Source organism: Solanum pennellii, chromosome 4 (genome assembly GCF_001406875.1).
Source record: "Solanum pennellii chromosome 4, SPENNV200".
NCBI lineage: Eukaryota > Viridiplantae > Streptophyta > Magnoliopsida > Solanales > Solanaceae > Solanum > Solanum pennellii.
The window spans coordinates 7,773,101-7,786,591 of record NC_028640.1 but is presented as its reverse complement, the minus strand read 5'-3'; the positions used below and the strand labels follow the sequence as shown (position 1 = coordinate 7,786,591).

The window sequence follows — 13,491 nt, the reverse complement described above, 5'->3', positions numbered from 1 at the left end:
ACAAGAATAAGAGTACTACTACGACATACACCACTAAGTCTAAACCCTTCGAAAAGCAAGAGAACACTCCACTACAACCATTTTCCTTAATATGCAATCTCCATGCTTAAGCATTTTGTATAATTGATAAAATCAGTTTCTCTTTTCTTCTTAGCTATGAAAGGCGTATTAGCTTATATATTTGCCAATAATAATTTACCTCATGCACATGAAATTTATAAGCCAAAAGTTTGCCTAGAATTTTGTAGAAAACTCAAAAGTTATGTTGGAGAATAGAGAGACATTCTTAAAATGCGTTTTAAAACATCTTTTCATTATTATATTTAATATAATATTATATAATTATTATTTAATATTTAATTGCTTAGACATATTACAACATTTTGAATTAAGATAGGGGTAAAATAGTATTTCAACTTTTACTTTTGTGGCTTCCCACTTAAAATAATATATGATATGATATGATATGATATGATGACATGATATATGATGATTTCTATTTTATGAGCCTTTGTAAAGTTACATTATTGTCTTCTCATGTCAAATTTATTAGAGAAATAATATTTGTTTTATAAGCATATTCTTATTGGTTAAACCGAAAATCGAACCATTAAGGACCTACACCGATGAATCGAAAAATAATAAAAAATTAGAATATGCTAAAGGTCAAACGATACATGTCAAACAATATCAAATGTAGGAGTATACCAACACCAACATGCTTTCTCGCATGACAAACTAAATGATGCACTATCTAGAGGAATATATATGCTAACAAAATGTGCAAGTCATGATTGAACCACCAGATTGACGAATCATACATACACAAGAAATATTGTCTACAAGAAAGTATTAGGTGATATTTAATTAATACCAAAATTATAAGAAATCAAACATGAAAAACCATACACCACGCATGTAGCTAATGAATATTATATTAGATAAATTCTTAGGTTTGGTGGAAGAGTAGACGATATGAAAAACATCAGACAGCTATCACAAAAGACATTACTTTTGTGTATATAAAGTTATTCAACTACAGGGTACACTAAATTTCAAATATTAAAAGGGAACATACAGTTCATGACATGACATAACTAAGAGGACAAACTGTTTATTTGTGCACAATTACTTACTAAACAAATTGTCTAATAACAATTTGAGAATACGACGTCGTCATCACATGCCCAACAAGCAAGAAGGAAAATAGATTGATCATTCACTTAGTATGAAGTAGTGCAATATTAAACACATATTGATATGTTGAAAGCCTAAAACCAATATAAAAAATAAAAAATCTCGTGTATAGGGATCTCATGACTCAACCTAAACGTGCAACACATGTGCAATGAATCTAGTATTGTTAATTTTCTGAACCCATCATTTTTACACATAGACTAATTGAATTGCTAGATCATATGTGGACCATCCAAGAATATATATAAAGAGAACAAAAATTAAGAATATATTATCTAGCACTTCAATTAGGTTATGAAAAAGCTACAAGTTTTTATAGCATTACTTTCATACCCAGTCTGGTATCTTTTGCTTTAAGGCTTCCTTTATCCTCAACTTAACACACTAACAAAGACAGATTCTAGTCTTCAAACAACACTTGTGAATCCTTTTTCTTTTTTTTTTTATAATCGCGGTGTTTAGTTCAGCTAGCTTGCATCTCAAATAGTTATACGGAACTTGTGAATTCTATGTCAATATTTGTTTATAGATCAAAGTTTCTATGAAATGCAGATATAATATGCAATCAAAGAATCTTCCTTAATAATAAATCATCACAATTGAAGGTTAAATGGTGTTGTCACTTGTACTCAATATCTGAGACTCTGGGTCATTTTTCGTCCTAATTTCACATAAATGCTATCACTGAGAGCGAAACATGACTATCCGTTATATGAGTATGTTGATAAATAATCATAAATGGCTGTCTTGCTTCCCAACGAATTCAATTGCACGAGTTCTCATTAGTTAATATTTCCATATATGAGGTGATGAATTTCATTACAAAGAAGGCAAAAGAATGTGTGTTGCATGCATACAAGTGGACCAAAAATAGAAAACATTACAAAAAGGTATAGTTTTCTATGTGCACCTAAGGGGAAAATGACTATTCTTTAAGATACGATAAACATATGAAAAAGTACAATAAGCTAGCTCATGAGGAGGATTGCCCAAATTCATATAAGCAGATGTTCATTCTCAACCTTTAACCAAACTCTAACAAGGCCTGGTTATTGCTTATTCAACCACAATCAAAAAGTACAACTACATACACATAGGAAGTCGAACAAGGCCTTGTTATTGTTTTATTCAATAAGAATACATGAAAAAAGTACAACTGCAGCCGAGCAAGGCCTTGTTATTCTTTATTCATAAGCAACTAACTAGATTATAAAAAAAAGGTTATATAGTCCATTCGTCGATAATTAGTTGTGGAAGGAATAACATAAACGATTTAAAATGGATGACTTTGTCATGCTCTGCTTCTTCTTCTTGTTGTTGTTTAACATCATCATCTTCAAATAAAACATTGATCCATAAGCCTCTAAGTTTATATGAAATATCAAAATCTATTATTTTCTGTGTCGACTCTTCATGTGGTGTTGAAGAACCAGGTATATATCAATCATACAATGTAACCACTTAGTCGATATCATAACATCAGTTACGACAAATGAAAATTAAGAATAGTACCTATATAAATCTTGCACTTCTACAAGTTTTTATACTTTGATAAAAAGCATAATCCCTATTTTCTTATAATATCTTTTTCTTAATGTTTAGTCAAACAAGAAATAATCAAATACAGGAGAAGAAAATCAGAAATTTGGGCCCAAATTTGTTTCCTCTTCTCCTTATCCCAAGTAACTCAGTTTGGGCCTGGCCCATTCATCTACCTGTCTTAAATGCTAACAAGGTACACCATTTGGGCCTTTTTAAGCCCATTTTTCGTTCTGAAACCTGTCAATTTTACTCCTTTTTTGGACTGCTGTTGCAATTGGGCTTTTCTAGCTCCTTTTTTGTCGGAAAAATTACATAAATTAATACATTTTTAAAAAAAATTACTGATTTTAGCGATACTTTTTGTTTATTACCATTGCTTTATCAAATCTGTAATATGTATTAAAAGTGAATTATGTATGCAATATATATGAATTATAATTGTTTTTTGAAATATATCATGTTTGTTTGGTAAAAAATTCTCATTGTATTATAAGTGTATTAAAATGTGTGATCAATGTATTATTCATCATTAAAATTTGTATTATATGTGAATGATAAATTGTTCTTTGTAATATGTATTAAACTTGTATTATAAATGAATTAAAAGTGATCAAATGAAAAAAAAATATTATTGCTATAAATGGTAAATATTTTTTTTTATTATAGTATATTTATGCAAGTTTCCCTTTTTTGTCCATGTACACATCAGCGTATCACAGTGTATATCGTTTTGTCCATGTACACATCAGTGTATCAAAAAGTGTATATCGGCATGTATAAAAATATAAACATAACTCAAATATAAGGTCTAAACTAAACTTAAAATAAAAACAAGCTTAAGTGGGATTCAAACTCTGGTCTAAAGGGTGGTATCTCTAACTTCTACCAATTGCACAAAGACACTTCTATGGATGCACTGTTAACTATATCTTAATTTCTAACAGTTTTTCAAAATAGATATTCATAATTTTTTTCGGTAGTTACCGGGTGTGTTAAATTTCACCATTTCTGAAGAACCTTAAGATCTAGAATGGAGCTCTGAGAGTAAATAAACTGATTGCTTTGTATTGATAATTGTTGATTATTTTTTTACAACTGAATGAATTAAGAAAATATCTAGCTAACTACCTCTCTATATAGCTAATACAGATTGGTTTACTAACTAACAGTTCTGTTATCAATTCAGTTATAACAGAATTTGACAATTGTACATGATCCATCTTTCTATTCTTTTATTATTTCAACACCCCCTTCAAGATAGATGGAGAAAAAATGTTTAAGACGCCTAGTTTGGACATCAAATGATAATGCTGAACTCCTCCAAGTCCCTTTGTCAATAGGTCTGCCTCCTGCTTATTTGTTGAAACATACTCTGGATGTATTAACCCTTGTTGAACCTTTTCCCATATGAAATGACAGTCTATTTCAATGTGTTTTGTCCTCTCATGAAACACAGGGTTGTTTGCTATCTGCATTGCTGCTTTGCTATCTGTAAGTAGCCGATTTGGTGTAGTTATCTCCACTCCCAAAAACTTAAACAACCTTAGCAGCCAAATTAATTCTGATACTGTCAATGCCATGCTCCTGTATTCTGACTCAGCGGAGCTCCTTGCCACAGTGTTTTGTTTCTTTGACTTCCAAGAGATCAAGGATTGTCCAAATTTCACAATATAGCCAGTCACTGACTTTCTTGAATTTGGACAACTGGCCTAATCAGCATCACAATATGCTGTGAGAGAAGCATTCCTTCTGCACTTAGTAAGATTCCCAGACCTGGTTCATTCTTTATGTATCTTACAACTCTGTGTGCTGCTTCTAGGTGAGACCTTTTTGGATTTTGCATAAACTGACTCAAGGTCTGAACACTATATGCAATGTCTGGTCTGGTTAGTGTTAAGTATAAAAATTTTCCTATCAGTCTCTGATAACCTTTGATATCACTCAGCAATGCATCGTCCTGCAAGCCACAATGTTGATCATACTCCTGACTTGTGAGCTTCTGATTTAGTTCAAGTGGTGTCATTGCAGTTTTGGATCCTGCCAGTCCTAGATTAGCAATTAGTTCCAGCGCATACTTTCTTTAGCACAATAAAATCCCCTTCTTGGACCTGCAAACATCAATTCCTAAGAAGTATTTCAAAGACCCGAGATCTTTGATCTTAAAAGCTTTATGTAACACATCCTTAGCCTCCTGAATTAGCCCCTCATCATCTCCTGTAATCAGTAAGTCATCCACATAGACCAATATCATCACCTGCTTGCCACACCTTCTCAAGATGAATAATGAATGATCATGTTGACTCTGACTGAAACGTGCTGCTAATAGGGCATTAGTAAGTTTAAGGTTCCATTGTCTAGATGCTTGTTTGAGACCACACAAGGATTTGAGGAGGCTGCAACCCTGATTCTGCCTCCCTTGGCTATCAAATGCAGGAGGAAACTGCATATAAACCTCTTCTTCAAGATCACCTTGAAAGAAGGCATTATAGACATCCATTTGGTATAAGTTCTAGTTGTGGATGGAAGCCAAAGCAATAATAGCTCTGACTGTAACCATCTTGACAACAGGGGAAAAAATTTCCTGATAATCTAGACCTTCAAGTTGGTTGTACCCCCTAGCAACCAACCTAGCTTTAAACCTTTCAATATCTCCATTAGAATGATATTTGATCTTATAGACCCACTTACAGCCAATAGGAACCTTCCCTTTAGGAATATCAACCACCTCCCAAGTCTTGTTTTGAACTAGGGCTGTGATCTCAATTTGCATAGCAGCAAGCCATTTGGGATCTGTGACAGCCTCATCATAAGAAGAAGGCTCAACTTCAGAAGAAACAGAAGCCAAGTATGATTGGCAATGTGGATTAAGAAAGGCATAACTTTAATTGGAGAGGGGGATAAGAGCAAGCCTTTTTTCCTTGGAAGGGCAACTGAAATCTGTCATCCAAATAGGAGGTCTAGAAGGTCTACAAGACTTTCTTACAGGTGGAGGAGAATCATCAGTGGTCTTATCAAGAACTAAGGACTCTTGTAAAGGGGAATTGGATGCAAAAACATGCTCATCAGGGGAATGAACAACCTCAGATGCAACAGGAGATGAATAGCAATCATCAGATGTACCCTCTAATTCTGGGAAAAGTCTGATCTAATCACCATGTTTCAACTGGAGAAAAAGAAATATATGTTCCCTGAAGGATACATCCCTGCTCACAAAGTACCTTTTGGACTTAAAATCATAAAGTCTGTAAACCTTTTGTGTAGCAGAATAACCCATGTGTACTGCAACAATAGCTCTAGGAGAAAATTTATCTACTTTCTCAAATTTATCTACTTTCCCTGTGACAGTTGCAAAACACAAGAAACCAATAACTCTTAGATGGGAAAGTGAAGGCTCAGCTTTGTGAAAAACTTCATATGGTGATTTTTCAGCTAATACAGGAGATGGTAGCCTATTGATTAAGTAGACTGCTGTCAAAACACAATCTCCCCAGAAATGGAGTGGTAGATGCCCTTGAAACCTCAACACTCTTGCCACTTCTAATATGTGTCTATGTCTTCTTTCCACTACTCCATTTTGTTGTGGAGTATGTGGGCAACTAATTTGATGCCCAATTCCATGTTGGAGTAGGAAATCTGTACACTCTTTACTAAAATATTATGCACCATTATCTGTTCTTATCATCTTAACATGCCTATCAAACTGAACAGTTGTCATTTTAATGAAGGATTTAAGCAAAACAACAGCATCACTTTTCAATTTCATTAGAAAAATTCATATCATCATAGAATGATCATCCACAATAGTGAGAAAGTATCTATGACCAGCATTAGTAGGAACCTTGTAGAGTCCCCAGATATCTATATAAAGCAATTGAAAATTTTCTGCTGATCTAGTAACACTGTGAGGAAATGGTTTCCTAGTTTGTCTAGCAACAGGACATACAATGCAATTATCGAAATTGCAGACTGACATTTTATTTTGTAGGAAAGACAACTTCTTCATAACACCAGCTGGGATGTGTCCAAGTCTTTTATGCCATGTTTAAACATCATTTGTGACCTTTTCTGCAAGGCTGATGCTGCTTGTTCTACTGCAAATCTTCTCAGAACATTTTGGCTGTAAGAGATAAAGGCTATCTTCTTCCTTACCAATCCCCTTCACTTTCCCAGTATAAAGGTCCTGGAACACACAAAAGTGTGGAAAGAATATCACTGAGCAAGATAGTTCTTTTGTTAGTTGTGATACTGATAGCAAGTTATACTTGAAATCAGGCACATATAAGACATTTCCCATGGCATAACCACCTGCAATATGACATGTTCCTTGGTAATCAACTGGCACTGTCTTACCATTAGGAAGATATACATTACTCCTTATTGTGTTATATGTGTTGGTCACATTAGTCAATAGGTGCAAATTACTGGTCATGTGGTCTGTAGCTCCAGTATCAATTATCCAAGCATTTGTGCAATTATGCAATGAATGAGAAGTAGCATTACCTGCCATAGTGCCTGCTTGTTCAACTCCTTTGCCTTTGTCTAACATGCTTATTATTTGACTATATTGTTGATCAGTAAAATAGTTTGGTCCTCTTGAACTTGACTTGTTGCAAATATCAGGATTTGGCTGATGAAAAACATGGGACTGAGACTGGTACCTTTGTGTTATTTTGCCTCCCCCAGCAGCATGAACCATGTTAATCCTCTGATTATACTGTCTTTGACCATTTTTTATGTTTCCAGCATCATTACCTCTGTGACCAGTATCTCCCTTATCATTTACACTATCTTGCATGACCATATTAGCTTGTCTATCCCAAGAATTGTCTGCTATGTTGTTATTCCCTTGATTAAACATAGGTTTCTTCTTCCCTTTGTATCCAGGTGGGTTCCTATCAACCTGTAGCATATGTTCTGTGTATGTGCTTTCTTCTTACAGAGATCACAAAAGGAATTGTAATTATAACTATTGTATCCAGAAGTATTGTATGAATTGAAACCCTTTTGCCTGTGCTGATTATTATGTAGACTAATCAACACTGTACTTTCATGTAAATCACTGACTATACCTCCCTGTGAACTCGTCTCACAAATTTTCCTTTGACTCTCCTCATGAACAAGCATAGCATGAGCTTGACTAACATAAGGAGATGGTGTCATTAATAAAATTTGACTCCTAATTGCATTATACGATTCATTTAATCTCATCACGAACTGAAACAATTTCTGTTGTTCTAGATGTACTACGAAATCTCTCGACATTACACATCCACATAATGCAGGAATCAAGGACTGATATTCATCCCACAGTAAAAGTAATCGTGAATGATAGGAGGAGATATCAGATGTACCTTGAGAAATTGTAGCTATTTCCCTATGGAGATTGTAGATCCTTGATCCATTAACTTTGTTAAAACGCTCCTGAAGATCCACCCATACAGCATGCGCATCATCTGCATACACGATGCCATTTACTAACTCCTTCGATACCGTATTCATGATTCAAGTAGAATTGTAGCATTGACTCGCTCCCATTCTTCTTCTAGATCATCCTTGTACAAATCCTTAGTGCACGTTCCTTCAATGAATCCCATTTTACGCTTAGCTCGCAGTGCAATTTTCATTGCTCTGCTCCAGATTGAGTAATGTTCAGATCTTTCAGCTGGATCGAAATTATCACATTCCCAAGATTATCTGATGGTTGCAAATGGAGAGGATGTCGAGAATCACTAACATCCAATGTCGCCATTGCTAATCCTCAGATTTAGACCGGGAAGAAAAAAAATCTACAGAAGGAAGAAGTGATCGAACCAGCACCTTCAATTACCAACTAGTCATCAGTGATCTACCATCTCCTAATCTTCTAACCCTGCTCTAATACCATGTTAAATTTCACCATTTCTGATGAACCTTAAGATCTAGAATGGAGCTCTGGGAGTAAATAAACTGATTGCTTTGTATTGATAATTGTTGATTATTTTTTTACAACTGAATGAATTAAGAAAATATCTAGCTAACTGCCTCTATATATAGCTAATACAAATTGGTTTACTAACTAACTAATAATTCTGTTATCAAAAAATTTGACAATTGTACATGATCCATCTTTCTATTCTTTTATTATTTCAACAAGGTGCACGTGCACCCCCCACCGTATGGTGTGGGTCCGCCCTGCTTAACACCCATGACTGACTGAATACTCAAAAATGCAAGGAAATAATGACAAGAATTAAATTTGGACTCCACATGTAAAGAAAGTGAAAGGAAAGATTTAACATGAGTAATTGAAGGTTGTCGTGAAGCAAACAGACGAAGCATAAATGGATTCATCTAATTTTTAAGCAATACAAAACACATAGGAAGATATGAATTAAGTATCTACAACATAGAAGAAAATTTAATGTTGATTACAAAATACATGTTCTATCCCAGTTGAATTCTAAACAAATTTTTATGATCTTCACATTCAACACAACAGAAACTAACCAACTATGCAATGTTATCACAAATAGTAATAGAAAATAGAAACTAAAATACAAGTCTTTGATGCATATATATATATATATAATAATAATAATAATAATAATAATAATAATAATAATAATAATAATAATAATAATAATAATAATAATAATAATAATAAAAGAAAAAGAGATTACCTTCTTTGTTGTAGGGAGCGAACGGAGCTAGCTACACCATGACTAAATATTGCAACAAGAAGAAAACTGTTTCCTCTCTCTTTGCTACCCTAAGATCTATGAGAATTTTTCTGCATCTCTCTCCAACATATATAGGGAAAATTTGGGAATTGAAAAGGGGAATGAATTTTGAAATGCAAAAAAAATTGAATTCAGCTGTCAAGTTGTACCAATTCTTAATTTCCAATGCATCCATTGATTTCTGAATAAAGGACAACATGATTTCACACCTGTAAATTTCAGAAGTACGGAAAGATAAGGTAGAGAGAAGAGGATGACACGCCATGGCTTTGGTTTGCAGCGAAAGACTAGAGGAACAGTTGCCTCATTTGTTTGTAGGGTCTGAATTGGGCTTGGTAAAAGGGGTAAATAATAGTAAAAATTTAAGGAATCCCATAGTGTAATTCAATAATTACATTCTGTCCCGACAAATTTAGTATTTACAAAAAATCCCTTAAATTTGTTGTTCTGTGATACTTTAGACTCTAGTGATACATGGTAATGATACATGGTAAGTTTAAACTGTTGAGAAAAAAAGGGGGAAAAACGGTACAATTAATGTTGTTACTAAAGTAGCTTAATTTAAGGTAACAGATCATTAATCACCATAAAATCAGCACGTAATTGGATATTAATTTCAAATTTTGAAAATCAAAGATTATATCATCTATTTTGAAAACATTTTTTATGAACAATCTGTTAAATTTCGAAAACATAGAATTAGCTAATCGTGTATGAGATCAAGATGATTTAATTTTGGGAGTGCTTTGTTCTATTATCGTGCAACCTCTAAAAAATAATTGAACAAGGGGAAGTCTATTTATCTTTTCAATCTGGCTTCTTTAAATAATTGTTGATCATTTCTAAGAATCCTTTGAAATCCTTAAAGTACACTATGGTCAATCTGACAATAAGAATATATAATGTTTCTCTTTAGTTATAACTGAATATTGGGGTTTCTAGCTTTTATTTTATGTATGTTATGCTTGGTTGAATATCTGTCTTTTTTTGGTGCACGATGCACTCTATTCATCCAATAGTGTTCAATACAAAACAAATAGATGATAACTATCTACACTCCTATCAATTACAAAAAGTCTATACAAGCTACAGCTACAAAACACGAGAAACAATCTTACATAGTGAATAAAAAGACAATACAACAACTTCTCTAATTACAAGACCTAAGGGTATGAATTTGAAGCAAGTAAAGGTCTTTGGAAGCTGGAGATGCTTCTGCCTCTGGTGTTTATATGCAGTACAGTTTCCTTGCATAATCAGTCTGCTAAAGATACTCCTCCCCTCTGGAATCTGATCACATTCCTGTCCTTTAGGAAATTGTTGTTAAAATTGACAACAAACCTTATGGGATGTGTTGGTATCTTTTTAATCTTGTACTTCAGTGGCTGCAATTTGAAAATAAAACAGCAAATTATAACGATATTGAAATATAAATACTAAATAAAACAACTAATAACTTACTGATACATGGTTTCAGTTTTCAGAAATTCATACTACATGAAAAACATGTGATACATGTCTACTACATGTATCAGTGAATTAACTAAAACATTATAACATGTGATACATATCTAATACATGTATCAGAAACATCGACTAAACAATATACACACTGATTCTCTATGTATCATCAAGTACAGTTGATGACGCATTTATTAAATTTAGTGAATGATACATTATAACAATTTTCAAAACATGTATCAGTACATCAACTAAACAACTAATACCTTACTGATACATGATATCAGTTTTCAGAAATTCATACTACATGCAAAACATGTGATACATATCTACTACATGTATCAGTGCATTGACTAAACACTGTACACACTGATTCTATATGTATCATCAAGCACAGTTGATGACGCATTTACTAAACTTATTGAATGATACATTATAACAATTTTTAAAACTTCATGATGCATATAAAATATTATGATACACAACAAATTCATGTATCCATGATATTGTTAAATCNCACTTATTCAAATGTATCAGCAAGCACACTTGATTCCTTAAAATTTTTACTAATTTAAACAACATTTTTAAGTACCAAAATACTAACCCGAGACAATGTAGGCCTAACAACAATGTTTGCTGCTTCTTTTTTCCTTTTTTGTTGTATTTTGACAACCTTTGATTTTGATGTTTCGCCAGAGTCTTTGTTTGAATCCTTCTGAAGATTCATAGGATCATGCAAAGACTTTTTCCTATTTTCTTTCCAATTTTCATCGTCGGAATCATATATCCTTCTATTAATTAACGGATCCATTACTATGATGTAATAGAACAATTAACAAAAACAAAAAAGAGAAGAATATACGAATTGATGATGGATTAATAATAAAAAGATGCTGGGTTCAAACGATTACAAATTAGGAAGAAATAGACGATGATGGATTAAGAATAAAAAGAAGAAAAGAACGAAATATGCTGGGTTAAGAAGAATGAAGATGATTATGGAAAAAAAAGAACTGAAACTTGATGGAGTAAGAACAAAAAGGTAGAAGTTAATGGAAGTTGTCCTGCTTCCTGAAATTTTTACTTTTTTAAATTTCAAATTTTTTGAATTTTGAAATTCAAAATTTCAAAATTTGGTCTTTTATTTAAAATTAATTAAAATTAATAATTCAAAATCAAAAAGCTGATTAAAAGGTTGAGTGTTTAAATGGATAAAATTTAAAATTCAAAAACTGATTTAAGAGGTTGAGTGTTTTAATGGAGAAAAAATAGGCATTAAAATGGGTAAATGTGTATTATAGGAGAGAGAATGTAATGTATCTAAAAACTTACACTACAATAAAAAAAAAGGGAATTATGTAATATTTAAAAAAAGTAGGGAAAATTAGAGAATATAAGAATTATAGTTGTGTATTAAGTTATTTTCCCTAAATTATATGGGTAGGGGTGTTCGGGTTTCGTTTGGATCAGATATAGTTTAAAATTAATATCAAATTAGTTTAGTTGATTTTTTTAATTTTTAAAACCGAATTAAATCAAACGAAAAAAATAACCATCGATTTTGGTTATTGTCGGTTTGGTTCGGTTTGACTCAGCTTTTTTGGTTTATTCGGTTTGAAATTTTTTTTTGAGGACGTACGTATCTCGATATACACAAAATCAAGTACATGAACAATCTACAGAAAATCTAATGTCGGTTCAGTCAAACAATTATGCAATATAAGAATTATCATTACAAAAACAAAGCGATTTATTTAAGATAAAATGTGACTATTTTATGTGAAGAACATTGTATGTAAAGACTAAAATGGATTTTGATGGATTTGAATTTGAGATTGTTATACCTTGGCTAAAGTGTTAGGCTTGAAAAAATGGTAAAATTAAAGATTTAAGTTAATTACAATTTAACAAAATATTTTTAATTTATTATAAATAATATATAAATGATTATAAAATTTATATATCTAATTTATCGGTTCGGTTTGATTATTTTTGCGATTGTTTTTTAGTAAAACCAAAATCAAATCAAATAGTATCGGTTTTCAAAATTTAAAAACGAAACCTAACCTAACTAAACCAGATATCGATTTTTTAATCGATTTGGTTCGAATTGCGATTTGATTTGGTTGTTAACCATAACCATGAACAACCCTAAATATGGGTATCTATTAATATTATTCATTTTAAATGAATTAGACATTCAATTCATTTAAAAATAGATAAAAAACTGAATAATACTTATATCATCTATTTAAAAGTGGATAATTAAATGGATAAAATAGGTAAAAGAAAAAAAATAAAAGGATTTGATAGTAAGAAAAAAATTTATAAAAAAGTAATCTATGAAAAAAAAAAACTTTTTTCTTTTTTGCATTTAATGGGGTGGGGGGAGCTGATAGGGATTTCAAATACATTTTTTTAAAAAAGAATTTTTTTTTGTTAATTTGTTTTGGATGGGGTTTAGAAGGGGTAAGGGGTGAGGGGGCTGGTAGGGAGTGGGGTGGTAATTTTTTTTTTTAAAATAATAAATTTATTAATAAAAAATTAAAAAAATTGTTAATTTTCTTTTTTG

At 32.1% G+C, this 13,491-nt stretch overlaps 1 long non-coding RNA gene across 1 annotated transcript; it reads right to left on the bottom strand.

Moving 5' to 3' along the window:
- Positions 1–2,295: 2,295 nt before the first annotated feature.
- LOC114076748 lies at positions 2,296–9,659 on the bottom strand. The gene is made up of 2 exons (XR_003577736.1): positions 9,399–9,659; positions 2,296–2,531 (listed from the first exon to the last, which is right to left on the bottom strand). It is a non-coding gene; the product is annotated as an uncharacterized LOC114076748 (long non-coding RNA).
- Between the last annotated feature and the right edge of the window lie 3,832 nt (positions 9,660–13,491).